Genomic DNA, 14,225 nt, shown 5'->3' with positions numbered 1-14,225 from the left:
ATATGCATCTCTTTGGCTTTGAAAAAAACTTTGAACTTTTGCAGCCCCAACACGTTACTATGTTCCTGTGAAGCTTCTTTGTAAGTAACATGTGAGTGTGTGTGCGCGCGCGCGCATATCTTTGGCTTTGAATCAAGTTGTGCTTTGCTACGGCTAATCGATCGAAGAGCATAACCAAAATCTCTAGCCAGCTCTTTCTTTTTTCTTTAGAGATGGCATTATCCTCAACTTTTCTTAGCCCTCTCGTTACTTCGGTCAACCCTAAGGTAACAACTATAACCATCACTATTTTAAGCATCTTATGTACCTTTAATAATTTACCAATAATGCACTCTTGTTCTAGTGCGTTATTGCAAGTATAGTAGTTACTGTTATAGTTTTATGTTAGCGCTTCTCATTACTGTGGTTTAGATCACAAGTGCTGGAAAGAGCTTCAGAGTAAACTGTTTAATCAAAATTGAGCAGACTGCCCCAAAAGGGCTGTGGTGGAAACTACCGCGGTTCCAGCTAGTGGTGCTTTTTGATGTGTTTCTTATGTTCATAATGTCTTGTGTGTAGGAGACTAAGGGTGTCTATTGCCTCTTAAATTTTTCAAACTTCTTAAATGTTATTTTTTCTTATTTCTTTTTATCATTAGATTCTACATAAAATGAGTAGTATTTTGATATGTTATGGACAAAAAATGGTGCAGTTTATGATTTCTCAAAGAAAAATACTCAAATTATTAAGGAAAGACCCAATTTTAGAGCATTTTTCTTTGAAAAATTGTAAAAAATTTCAAAAACTATATGCACCATTTTTGGCTCTTAAGATACTAAAATGTCATTCATTTTATATTAGAATCTAATGATTAAAAAAGACCAGAAAAAATATTTGGGAAGCTTGGAAAATTTAAGGAGTAGCAAAGAAGGCAGTAAAACACCCCAAATCCGTGTGTGTATTTTGTTTTATATGCTAATAGTTTTTTCTTCCGTCTGCAGAGCAAGTGATAGAAGAGCCAAGTATGTCTACAGTGTTAGCGAAACACCATGCTGACTGGGATCCTTTCCATGCAGCCTCCACACCAATTTACCAAACTGCTACTTTCGAAATGGTGAGAATTTGATCTACGCATCGCATACTAGGATCTTATAGTTAGTATCTCTTTTCCATGATCTTCTTTTCAATTATATTGTAATTTTCTTCTATGCTTTTTCGTTTTTCATGCAGTATTCTGCAACACCTGTTTTTGGTGATAAGTATATGCATTCAAGACTTGGAAATCCTACCCGAAACACTTTGGAAATGTATGTTCTGATCTGCTGTCCTGCTTTTTTCTATACCTGTTTCTTCTTTCTATGCATTCTCTTTTACTTGTTGGCTTAATATTTTGTATTCTCCTCAGGTTATTAGCAAAGCTTGACAATGAAAAATACGCTTATTGCTTCAGCAGTGGAATGTCTGCTGTGACTGCTGTTTGTGAACTTCCTAATCCTGGTGCTTATTTCTTCACATAATGCTTTCAATTGGATACCCTATATATATGTATGTATGTAAGCTATTACATCATCACTTTTATTGTCATTTACTTATAAAGTTCCAATGCAGGTGACGAAATCATTGCTGTGGAGGATATCTATGGGGGTTCATATAACTTCATAAACAATCTGATGGCAAGAAAGGAAAATATCAATGTCAAGTATGATTTTTTCAGATTTTCGGATGTGTTTTTTTTTTCGGCCTGTGGAGTAATATTATTGTTGGATTGATTCCTAGAAGATAATGTGGTTGTAATATTATTGCTTGCAAGGACAGCAAAGTAGACACAAGTGATATAGAGAAGTTTAAGGAAGCTATGTCTGATAAGGTTAAGTTGGTATGGCTAGAGACTCCTCACAATACCCAGCTTAAAATATCTGATATCCGAGTAAGTAATTTTAATTTCTTTACGGGGTGGAATTTCTTTTTAATTCTTCTCTTCAACTCTGTAATGGCCCATCAGTTTTTCCTTTTCTCATTAATAACAGTTGGTCCAATTGGTAAGGAGTAGACTCATAACTCACACGATTGTGAATTCGAATCATGTTGTTAATATGAGAACCTTGATAGTGAACGGTCTGTAAATACTTATGTAAATACTCTCTGAGCCTGGATCTCTTCTTGCATAAGTAAGAAGAATTATGGGTCCATGCCTATAAAACTCTTATCAAGTTCTTTCATGGACCTAACGTCAAAAAATATTTATGAACTATGTATAATTAAAAAACTTCTTTCATCTTATTTTGTTGATTTATGTCCAGGAAATATCGAGGATAGCTCATGCACATAGTGCTATTGTATTTATTGACAATAGTGTAATGTCTCCTGTGTTGAGTCAACCATTGAAACTTGGAGAAGGTATCATCATATCGCGCTTGCATATATAATGGATTCATGTTTGGATAGGGAAATGGTTTCTAATCCAATAAATACTTTTTGATAATTTTTTTGATGTTTGGATGAAATTATATAAAATCATGGGTTTCTTTCCAAAACCATATATATAGTTTTGGGTAGCATCCAAACACGCGATTTGACAACTTAATAACATGCTTGTTTACATGAGCTATATAGCAATAGGGACTTAAAAGGTCAAATGGTTTGACAACTTAATAACGAATATTTGGTCTCTTGCTCTTAATTTCTTTTTAGTTCTTCTGTGTCAATTGAAGGAATTTTCAAGGGACATTAAATTATTTTAACACCCAATCTGTTCAGAATGCATTATGCAAACGACGACAGCAAGCCTTATTTTATTGGATGGGGGTCAGCCACATAAATCACAGGATATCATTATGCTCTATTAATAATCAAATTTTAAGATAGGTTGTCAATAAAAAGATTTCAATGACCTCATTAAGTGTTTTTCTCGGTCTTTCCCTGTCTTTTTTAAAAGGACTCTAAAATATTTGATTCACCCTCCTCATTAGTGTCACACCTCTCTTTATAACCCATTATAAGTCAATTGGAACCATTATAACGTGTTTCGCAGTGTTTCTGGATGAAAAAATTTCAGCTTTAAAATTTTGACTTTAATTCTGTCCGTACACTGTTCATCTAAAAATGGGCCAACTTTGAAAATTTATAACTAATTCTAGAAAAATTGAAACGATGTGGTTCCAATTTTCACACGAAGCTCGCTAAGATTTCTATAGAGAAAAATATTCATTGGGCTTAATTCCATTCAGAACAGAACTAGAAAATTTGACAAAGCACACTGTTCATCTGGTCACTTTTCCAATTTCTAGTATTTTTGCCCAATTTTGGAAGGACATAACTCTTAGCAAAAAATTCAAAATTTAATGGTTTACCACTTGATTTAAAGCTAAAAATGAGATCTATAAGCTTGTAAAATTTTATGTCCAAATTCCAACAATTGCTCATTATTTCATGTGCCACAAGTTTGGCCTCTTTTAGGGAGTTTTTATCCCCTAACTCTATTTCCTTTATTTCTTTTCTCTTTTTCCTTTTTCCTACACTCTTTTAACATTGCACCATTCAAAATTTTGGCATTTAAGCATGTCATAGAAACATAGTTATATCATATTATCATCTATAATCCATGACAAACTTGGCATAAAGTTGGATAATACATCACATAATATTCCAAAACAATATAACATTCACAAACTCTTCTATCCCAACACCAATTCCTTGACTTGATCCATAGTTGAGCCACTTCCTAAATGAGACATAATTTGAAATAGGAGGAATGAGATTTCTATGAAATCTTAGTAGTATTTGAATTACAATTATCATGCAAATCAAGCAAGTTATCATGTGACATGTTATCATACCTCAAGGCATAATTAACCACATAAAATCATGCTTAATGCCATGCTAAAAGAGGAACATTAACACTTCCACAAGGGCATAATTCAATGCATTTAGCCAAAGCATAAACCAATGTTATTCAACCAATCTATGCCACAACACAAGTTTCTCCATCCAAGCAAACAACAAACCACATTAAACAAGCAAGATTAACAATCAAATTATAATTCAAAGCTACCTTTTTAACCCTCGTCCAATTGGTTACTTCAAGAGCAAAGCTTCCTCTTGGTTCCTCCTCACAATGGCTATTAAACCAAGCATAAACATAGGCCATATTAATAACTAAACACTTAATTACAACTCTTAAACTTTAACTCAACAATTTCCCACTTTTTCTTTGATTTTTAACAAAATGATTCCTCCTTTAGAATCAATAACCTCATTGCTCAATCCTACACAATTTTTCATGAGGAATCCAATGGTGCAATAAGATTTTTAAAATTCAAACTCCTCCCCCGTGAACAGTGACTGGCCGAATAACGGGTTATATATTTCTAAAAATTCTATTTTTGATTCCAATGATTTTAAACACTTTCCAACAACATATCCCTACAAAAGAACATGTTTTAAAGCCATTGAAATAATCAAATCAAGCCAAAACAATCAGCTCCTGCATGAACAGTGCTGACCGAAATTCCTCCCCTTAAACCCTAACTTTGATTTCATCCAAAAATCAATCCATACACCACTTAATCTTCCTTATTCCACTTGATTATCAAGGTTTCTATCCTTTCCTAAGTATCACCAAGTCCAGAAAAATTTTGGCAGCATTTTCCTTAATTTTTCAAGCTAAAAACCTCAACTAACCAAGCTTAAAACTTTGGAATAGGAAGGCATAAGCATACCTTAATGTTTTCTTGGTGTAAGTTAAATGATTCTTTGTACAAAACCCTTAATATTTCATTTGGTGAGTGCTGGAAACAAAGTGACAGAATCTCCCTATTTTTCCAACATTTATTTGTATCTTCCAAGGGGTATTTATAGAAAAAATCCATCTGCCCTCCTCCCTCTTGATTTGGCCGAACTAGGACACCTCAAGGGTGGTATGTGGCAGTCACCAAGTGTTAAAATAATCAGATCATCACAAGTGGCTTTAATCTAGATTATTCCACACAAATATCCCTTAATTTCACATTTATTTTAATAAAAATAGAGGGACCTAGAAAATGCACAAAATTGGGCCTTATTGGGCTCAATTTGGGCCCCAAAAAAGGTTTAGACTGGTCCAAAAAGATGGCTTACAAACCAAATCACTATCTCAAAGCAATTTAAAACTTTATCGGTTACTATTCACTAGTGACATTCTATAATTTTTTCAGACCTCCAAAAATTTATTTCTCTTCATGATAATTCACATTTTAATATTATAATATTATCTGAAATTTTTCATAATTTTTTGCCACCTCTAGGTATTTATTTTGGATTTTCTCCGATTAGACCTCTATCGGTAAATCTAAGGAAAATAAATTCTCTAAAATTAATTTCTGAGCTTTCAAGGCCTAGAACCAATTTTATAAATTCAAATAAATATTTATACAAATTATCCATCTTTCTCCCAAATTTATTGAGGCCTCCACTACTTAAAATAATTATTTTCCTTTAATTTCCTAATAATTTCCCGAAAAACTTCCGTTTACGGGAAATTCCGTAATAATTTTCTTTAACTGTAAATTCACCTTTTGGGCCTCAACCAAATTTTCAAAACTTCCAATTTATAATTTTTCCATTTTTTGAGAATTTTCTAGAATTTTTCTCAAATTTTCCCGTTTTACTCTTTCTAGACCAATAATTATGAAACTGCCAGTCGAGACCTTTTCAGGGTTTCACATTAAAAGTTGTTTCATCTTTCCATTTAGTTTCTACATTGACCCTCATCCTTAACCCTTTATAGCTGGGTGAAAATTTTTGGGATGTGACAATTAGCGCATCCAATGAACTTCTCTACACATGCTCACCACCTCAAATGATATTTAACTATTTTTTTTTCAATAGTGCCATGCCTCTTCCTCTGATATTATCATTTTGAATTTTATCTTTTTTATATGACGACACATTTATCTTAACATTTTCAGTTCTGCTATCTCAACTTTATGCTCAGTTTTCTATTACAGCTCAACATTTAATACCATATAACATGGCTGGTCTTATAGCGAAAATGTTTTGACTCCAAGGTCCTTCTTCATGACTCTAGTTTAAAGTTAATATCTTCTCTTGATTCAGCCAGAATGATAAAAGAAAGGGCGCAAAAAGAAATTTCTATTAAGTAATACTTACTTCTTTTTTTGTTTCCAAATAATGTTATGCATTCAGCTACAAAATTTGTTGCTGGAAACAGTAGTTGCCTGGCCGGTAGTCCTGCTACGGATAGAGAAGAGTAAGAGCTCTTTCTCTGTGTCTCAAAGACTTAAGATATGTTTAAGATTTGTGACCCAATATTTTCATATATGTCCAGAAATTTTGAATTAAATTTAAATTCAATGGCAAACTTTTTTTCTTTGTCGGGTATGTGGTGCATGACATTTTATGTGCTTGTGATCTCTAGTATTATTAAGAATGAAAAAGGAAAAAAAAAAAAGGCTCTTATTGAGCATACTTACTTTATTCTCTCTTTTGAAATACCTTAGGTTCAGGGATTAGTGCTTCTGATGCCTCAACCCCTCAATGCCTCTTATAATACGACAAATTCCCAACATTGTTTTTTGGTTTTGATCATTGGTTTATAGACAAATGAGAAGCATTTGATATCTTGCAGTTATGAAATCATACAATTTTATGTTTCTTAAGGATTTTACATTGGAAAAATATCATGAAATTGTGCATTTTTATTGTTTTCCTTTTAAAAAATCTTAAGGAATAAGAAACTGCAAGATTTTATGAATGTTAGACACCAGAATGTCTTTTCCTTTTCTTTTTTTTCCCCTACCTAAGCCAATGATCAAGTGTTAATAATAAATATGAGAAGATGGAGAATTAGATTATTAGGAAACTAAAGGGTCCAAACCCCTTTCTTCGTGTGCTAAGGATATTATCATGTTGTGGTCTATTTTCTATGGTATTTTTTCTTTATTTTCCAATTGTTTTATACTTTTTCATTTGATGAATAATGTGCATCTTTGTGTTTCCCTCTTTTTTTGCCTTTGATCATCATCCCGTAAAGCTTGGCAAAACACATAAACGATTTTAAAAATACGACGGGTTGCTGTTTGTCTCCATTGGACTCTTGGATATGTTTGGAAGGAATCAAAACTATGGCACAACGAGTTGAGGAGAAACAGGTGCCTAACGAAACATTCCATATTTTCCATCTAATTTATACAACTTGGGTAAGATTCCTTTGATGAATTATGGTTTGTTTATAAGGTTAAAATGTAAATTTGTCACGAAAATTTTCAACCAGGAGCTCTGGATGCCCAAAATTTTTTTTTGAATACAAGTTTATTCTAGAAGTTTAAAATTGTAGCAATTACCCCTTACCATTAAAAGATTAAAGTTGACTATTAAAATAGTGATATTAATTATTAACATTTTTAACGGCAAGAGGCAAAATTGTTATGATTGTAAACTTTTAAAACAAATTTGCACTTAAAAAAAAAAACTTTCGCATGCTTAGAGATCCTGAATGATAACTTTTGAAAAAAAATTTAACCTTAACCCATTTGTTTACACACACTGCATGTGTGTGTAGTTGTGCTTTTTAGAATTAGATGGGATCTCTACAGCTAATAACCTTCCGATTTGAAATTTAAGTGCTAAATAACTCCTTTATACTGATATTATTTAGTTCTAAAAAAACAATGACTTAGAGCCAACATGTTATATTTTGCAGAAAAATGCATAAATTATTGCTGATTTTCTTACCAAACAGCTGCCTAAAGTTAACGAAGTAAACTATCCTGGTCTTAAGAGTCATCCAGTATACGATCTACACAGGTCTCATGTATATAATCTATATTGAATATTAATATTTGCTTATATATATGTTTGAAATGATTTTATCCACTCATTGCGTTGCTATATACACCGTGAACATTAATATTTGCTTCTATATATGTTCTAAATGATTTTATCCATTCATTGAGTTCCTATCTATTTTGCAGTCATCAGGGCCAGGATCTGTGATTAGCTTTAAAACAGGCTCACTACCACTCTCAAAGCAGATTGCTGAAAAGACTAAATACTTTAGCATGACTGTTAGTTTTGGTGAGTATTTTGGGGAATATATATACCTTGTCATGTAAATTGTTATCGTTTAGAAATATTTCCTTACTTTAATTTGAGTTATATATCATTTAATCAAACCGGTAAAAAGGTAGGGTGTGATAGAGAATCTTGTTGCTATTGATAAATTTAGTACTACCTTTGATCCTTAATATAAAAGTTTGTTAAAGGGTTGAATTTGGTCTAAATATAAGACCTCAGTCCATTTTATCTCCTAAATTTATAATTTTTTTTCAAAATATTCCTATTAATTGTAAGGAATTTCCATCAAGAGGTAGTTTTAATGCATATAATTAAATAGAGTAATTTAGGAAAGTCAACACATATTTGTTACAAATAACTAAATTAACTAATTTTTTAATATCTTCAAAGTAGTTATCTAACTTTTATATTAAAGACTTGACGTAGTAGTTAGCATGTCAATCATTATTGGTCTAGTGTTCCTTTCTCTAAGGTTGTCTTAATTATGAGAATCTATTAATCACTTTATATAGACGAAGAAATTTGGTTAAAATTAGTTAACGCTATCAAAATTTAAAAATCACCCATTAAAGTGTTAATGGGAGGATATTGTGTTGTTTGATTAGTTACAATTTTGTTTACTTAGGGAATATCAAAGTAAAAGACAATTAGGGAAGAAAAAATAATAATTCAAATTATAATTAATATTATAAGCAGCATGAAAGAAATTTATAATAAGAATTAGAAGAAGTAATAAATTACTAGAAGTTCCAAGGATAAATGTGGTGGTGACAATTTATAATTAGAAGTTTGCAGATATATATATGTTAGAGTTAGCTATGAATGTTTTTCCACAAAATGCTAATCCTTTTAATTTTGGTATAGGTGGTATAGGTTCTTCCATATGCTTACCTTGATATACATCCCATTCCACCACACCTGAGCAAGAGAAACTACTCATGGGTTTAACCAAAGTTAAAGATCTTATTAAAGATCTAGAGAATGCATTCTTAATTGTACCACTCTAATTTCATATGCCAAACGTACAACTTATTTAGCTTGCTTCAAATAATAATAAGATCGAGGATGATGTTGATGATTTGGTGGTTCTATTGATGAAGAAAAGCATTTTTGACGTTACTCTTTACCTTCCACGACCTACTTGCTTGCGTAAATCAATGCCTTTTGGTTTTGTAATGATAATTATATAATGATCACTTGATGTTAATTAATCTTATAATGTGTGTTGGATATAAAGAGTTGTGTTCTCATATAAATTATTATATTTAGATTAAATGTTGTGTTTTTATATAAATTAATATAGATGTTTATATGAAAGGTTGTGTTCCCATATAAATTAATATATTTATAAGAAGGGTTATGCAGGAAGTTATAACACTAAAAGATATCAAGATTGATTTCGAAAGACATCTATGGAAAGATATGTTCACTAACACCTGGTGAAAAATTGTGTTGTTTTCTACAAACAACCTTATATATTAAAACATGGAGAAGTTATTAAATAGTTTTTGGTTATTTAATATGGTTATGACTTTTAATTAAAGAGGTATCTCTTCATGGCATTAGTTCATGGTTATATAAACCCCTCATCATCATTCCATTTGCACACAACACATACATATAATAACATCAAATTTATTGCCTTTGTCTTTGAGTGCATGTAGAGATAAATTAAGTCAAATTATCACCTTGTAAAGGTCATTATTGTCTTGGCTTGAGTATTGGGAGTGTAATCCATACTCAAGGGTCTTCATTATATTTGGTATTATTCGACTTTACAAAATCATTATTAATTTTAAAAAAATTGTTTGGGGTGATTAAGTCTCTAATTAAAGTTGTTGAAAGCCTCTATATGGAAAAAAAATACTAGTTCATTTTGAAAAAAAAGGCTAATACTTTTCATCTGATAATCTCTCATCCATAATCATAACTTAGATCATAAGGTATTCTTAAAACAGAACCAATCAAAATAATTGCCAAGAACTTTAAATCAAATAGATCATATCATATCATACTCATGGTTAGGGTATAAACACATAAGAGTAATCACCTAATCAAAAGATCAGCACATAACTTCCTAATCAAAGCATGCGATTATGTAATATAACAAACTTATAGGTTAGCAATTGTAACTCTACTCCTACTAATTAGGACATACCATGGTTTTACAACAACTACTCAATGACTAATTTTGATAGAAAAGATAACCAGTACATATATACATACTCTATCCATATTAGAAAAGAAACAAACTTGGTCCGCAAGTCATTACCTATGATGGAGGAAAACATCAAACTAATAGGGGTAGGGACTATCATAGATATTAGAAATTAATAACATCATCAAGACTTAACCACATCAACAATATATCCATGATAGGAAAGGACTGAACATACAATGTAAGGCCTATCATGAATATAAAGAATTCACCTACTTGATAAATTACAAAAATATAACAAGTCGAATGCAAACCATGTTAATTAGATAGGAATGTTGCCTATCGAAGATGGTTATTTGAGATTTCATGCCCCTGATTGATGATGTATATAAACAGATAATCATAACTCAAGTAGGCCCTTTACCCTTAGCATTATTTACTTAAAGATTCAATCAATTGCATTATTAAAAAGAAATAGAAGTCATAGTACGTGTGAATCCACATAAACTTCAATCACAAATAGTACATACACTACTACAAAAATGAGCTTATTTGACGGTTATTTTTAGTCATATTTGATGGTTCTGAACCGTCAAATAATAAGGCGTCATATAAGATCTGGGTGAATATTTGACGGTTTTGAACTGTCAAATATTTAGAGAATATTTGACGGTTCTTTACCAATAACTGTCAAATAAAGTCACCTTATTTGACAGTTCTTTGCAACTGTCAAATAAGGTCATGTAAAAACTGTCAAATATAATGGTCTTATTGTTTTTTATTACATATAATTATTTTCTGCTATTTATTTTTATTTACTTTTTACTGTTAATATTTATTATAATACACAATGTAATTATTGAATAATACCAAAAGAATAATATTAAATAAGCATTTATATTTATGGAACTCAAAATCCAATACATCACATGGACATCATACAATTTAGAACAAATCAATCACTTAAGCACTTCCTATACAATAGAACATTATTGTCTTACAAATTTTTTGAATTCTAAAAGAAATTCTACTAATAAAAAATTCTGTCTAGAAACATTGCCACAATATTCTTGGATGCCTTTTTTTTTTTTTTGGTTATACAACGGGGCTAGAACGCCAAACGGTGAAAAACTAAACTAGAACACATTTAGGGTGCGTAAGACCTAATATTCTTGGATGCCTTTATTATAGATTGTCCATAGATCATGCATCAGTGCTTCTAGTCGCAAATCCTCCATATCGTCCAACTGCAAAATAGCAACATTAAACATTGTTCTAAATCATTGGCTCCTTGAATTCCCATTCTCGATGAGCAACTGTAAGTACGAACCAACACTAACACACGAATAAATTAGAAACAATAATATCATTAATTTTAGAACAGATTGCGACCAGGAAAATTGTACAACAAGTGCTTTCTCTAAACACAAGAAAATCATTAAAATTGTCACTCAATTACAATAAAGAAAAACAAATCACTTGATATTAAAAAAAAAAATACAGTACCACTTTTGTTCATCATTCTTGCCAACTCTTAACAGATACACTGCTGCATAGGTGATGCAATATATTAAGTAAGTACAAAACCAACAACGTATTAGCTATTCATGGTAGGCACTTTCATGTCAAGCTAGTTTTCTCTTGTGCATCAATATCTCATGCATGATCATACTTATGGCATTCATCCCTCTTAGATTACATCTAAATCTAATCAATGTATTAGCTATCAAAAGAAAAAAAAGGAAAGGAAACCAAAAGAACATCTCATCTCCCTTGAACGTGCAAGCCTGGAGAAAATGAATTTAGCTAATAAGAACTCTTCTTATAATAGATATCCAATTGTTCTCCAAATGACAAAATAGTTCATATTAAAACAAGAATTTAGGTACCTTAAAAACACTTCCCCATCATCAGCAAATGAAAGGGCAAGCTCAAACAAGTCCCACCAAAGTACTAATTTGATAAAGGTCATGCACATAAGAGATACTATCAAGTGAAGAAAAGCTAAGGAAACACTACAAGCATGAGTTAACAAGTAAACTTATGCAAAAATCCTATAATAGCATATCAAAAAAAGTTTCAAAACTACAATTAACAATAAAATTTAACAGCACCTAGCTCTTATTAATCTCAGAAATATGAGCATATAAGAAATCTTCTTCCAATATGGGCAAAGCTGATCATTACAACACTACTCAAGTTTAAGTGAATATATATTTATTTAATTATTCAACTTTAGGACTGCCAAAAGCAGCAAGGGAATGAAAAGCCATTGAACTTTTTATTTATTTATCATTACAATAACCTAATGAAATTTGAGGGTTTTATTTTCATCATCATAATGCAGCTAATAAGACAATTTCTAACTGAAGTTTTACTATTTCCTAACATTTTTATCGGGTTTTATTTCATCAGTCTCAAACCAACAAAACAAGCCCACTATAACTCACTCCCTCCTTAATTACACGCCATAGTTCCATTCTTCCTTGTTGTATATAGAACTCATCGCATTCATAAAAATCTACTCATCATCTTTGAATTCTCAGTACAATATATAGTTTCACATAAACAAATAAATGACCAACTTTAACCTCCAACCTCTCTTTCTCTCCTTCTCCCCCTCATTTTCTTCTTTTTCATTCTTTTTGCAACTTCATCTTCTTTCAACGATGCCAAATGCATACAACAAACCTATAAGCACACCCCAAACAGAGCCTTTTATCAGCAATGTCTCAAATCAGACCCTCAAAGCTCTGACGCTGACATCTCAGGACTAGCTCTCATCATGGTGGATGCCATGAAAGCCAAATCCAAGCAAGCCCTCGCTAAAATCCACCAAGAGTTTCAGCGAAGAAGCCTCAGTGATAATGAAAAGCAAGCCTTAAGTTCTTATGCAGACCAAAACAGAGCAGTTCTAGAAGAGAGATGGAAATCCCTCAATAAACCCTAGAATGAGATAGAAGACTGAATCAAAGATAAGAAAGAAAGAGAATAAGAACCTGACCATAGTAAGTAGTTAATGGCATGGCCCAAGTTTCTCCCCTCTCTTTGTCGTCATCCCCTAGGAGTACTCTAAGTTCTGTAAAATCACCTTGCACTTCCACAATCTACACCATGCAAGCATTGGACACACTGGAGACCATATCGGAGGAGCGCTAGAGCAGAGAAAGGGAGCAAATGGTGAAGGAGAAAGAAGAGGAGGATGGCAGAGACCGAAGATGATCGAGCTCCTACTAAAGGTCGAGGAAGAAGAGGACCTTTGATGAGGAGGTGGTAAAAGTGAGAATAAAATCAACGGTTACAATATAAGAAGTATATATATATATATATATATTATAAAACTAATAAATTTATTTAACGGTTAGTAAGTTGAACCGTCAAATAAATGTTTTAAAATCATCATAATAAATATTTGACGTTTCTTATATTCAACTATCAAATATATGCATATAATATTTGACGGTTTTTATAAATAACCGTCAAATAAACTCTTTAACCTTATCTTATTTGACACTTACTTTTTAACCGTCAAGTATTAAGCACCAAATATGATAAATTTTGTAGTAGCGATAAGACCTCTAACTGAATATTAACATGCATTTTTGAACATAAAGGAACTAAAACAATATTCATTAATGTTCACTATGATAAAGAACACAAAACCTATAACCAATTTAAATAAAAAGTCATGCAACATTCCAATGGTCCTAATTAATGTAGTAATACTATAATAAAACACAAAGCATAAAATCAAATGGAGGGGAAGCTACTTTTCAAGTAGCCTGTAGACCTCTAATGCCTCCCCTACTAGTTCTCCTTTAAAGCTCTCACCTAAAAAGTACATAAAGGAAATGAGTGAGAAAAATGTCTTAGTAACCCTAATCCTACCCATTGTATTTACTAGTACAACCCATAATGTGTTTAGGAGATGAGGGTTCACAAAATAGTTTAGCACATATAGAATAGTATAATAGAACTGACAGCAATATGTGCAATATCAATTATACATGAAACA

General features: G+C 31.7%; 1 pseudogene; it reads left to right on the top strand.

The window, feature by feature from the left end:
• The first annotated feature begins 212 nt into the window (after positions 1 to 212).
• LOC114723050 (cystathionine beta-lyase, chloroplastic-like) lies at positions 213 to 9,059 on the top strand (annotated as a pseudogene).
• The last annotated feature ends 5,166 nt before the right edge of the window (positions 9,060 to 14,225 follow it).

This window comes from Neltuma alba, unplaced genomic scaffold (genome assembly GCF_004799145.2).
Source record: "Neltuma alba isolate B1F8T4 unplaced genomic scaffold, ASM479914v2 tig00000327_pilon, whole genome shotgun sequence".
NCBI classification, from domain to species: Eukaryota; Viridiplantae; Streptophyta; class Magnoliopsida; order Fabales; family Fabaceae; genus Neltuma; species Neltuma alba.
This window is presented reverse-complemented; position numbering and strand designations above follow the sequence as displayed.